Below are 892 nucleotides of genomic sequence, written 5' to 3' on the forward strand. Positions count from 1 at the left end.
TATATATTCAAGGAAATACCTTGGCTCATGGAAAAATTAATGTCTCATAAGTATCTTACTTATCAAATTTCACTTCAGGACCCTCACTTTACCTTATTTTCCAATTCAAAATAATTCTGTCATAAAATTCTGCTTAGAATAAAGGTTCCTTATGTTACAAAAACTACCTTAAAATTGTCAAGGTCTTGAAACCATAGTATAACCTTCCCCAATTCTACATTTTCAAGTACAATTAGGATTCTGTGACAGTAGGGCCCACATTTACTATAGAAATCTAGTTAATTTAGTTTCATTTGATCAAAAGTATTTTTGGTATTATTTTAAAAGCATTCCTGACTGTCAATTCTGTTAGTTGTATGAAGATCCTATCAAGATCTCCTAAAAAAAAGCACTTTATACCAGCTACTTATCTTTTATGTGGGCATTTCATAATTGGAATAATGATTTAGATCTGACTTTTGTTGTTGCTGGTGATATTTTAATGTTACTTTGTTACCTGGGACTGCAGAAACACAGTGAACTGGAAAACAAACTGTTTTTCTTCTCTCTCTTGTCACTTCCCATTCTGACTATATTAAGTACTAGTAAGTCTGTCATTAACAATGCAATGAATAATCAACATGTTTTTCACTGCTGGTATCCTTGAATGCCAGTAGATGAATTGTGTTAACTACTCCATTATCCCTGCTGGCCAGAAACCTATAACTTTATTATGTAAATTAAATAAAAATTCTTTGTTAACTAAATTTTTTCTTCAGTACAGATTATTTGTCAGTTAAAAGTAATGATGATGAACGAGGAAGTGGAGGATATGAAGAAGAGGAAGGGGGCCAGGGAGATGGCTCAGTGTAATAAATGCTTCCCTGTCAAACACAAAGGCCTGAGTTCAATC

The sequence above is a fragment of the Octodon degus genome, unplaced genomic scaffold (genome assembly GCF_000260255.1).
Source record: "Octodon degus isolate 3935 unplaced genomic scaffold, OctDeg1.0 scaffold00055, whole genome shotgun sequence".
Taxonomy (NCBI): domain Eukaryota; kingdom Metazoa; phylum Chordata; class Mammalia; order Rodentia; family Octodontidae; genus Octodon; species Octodon degus.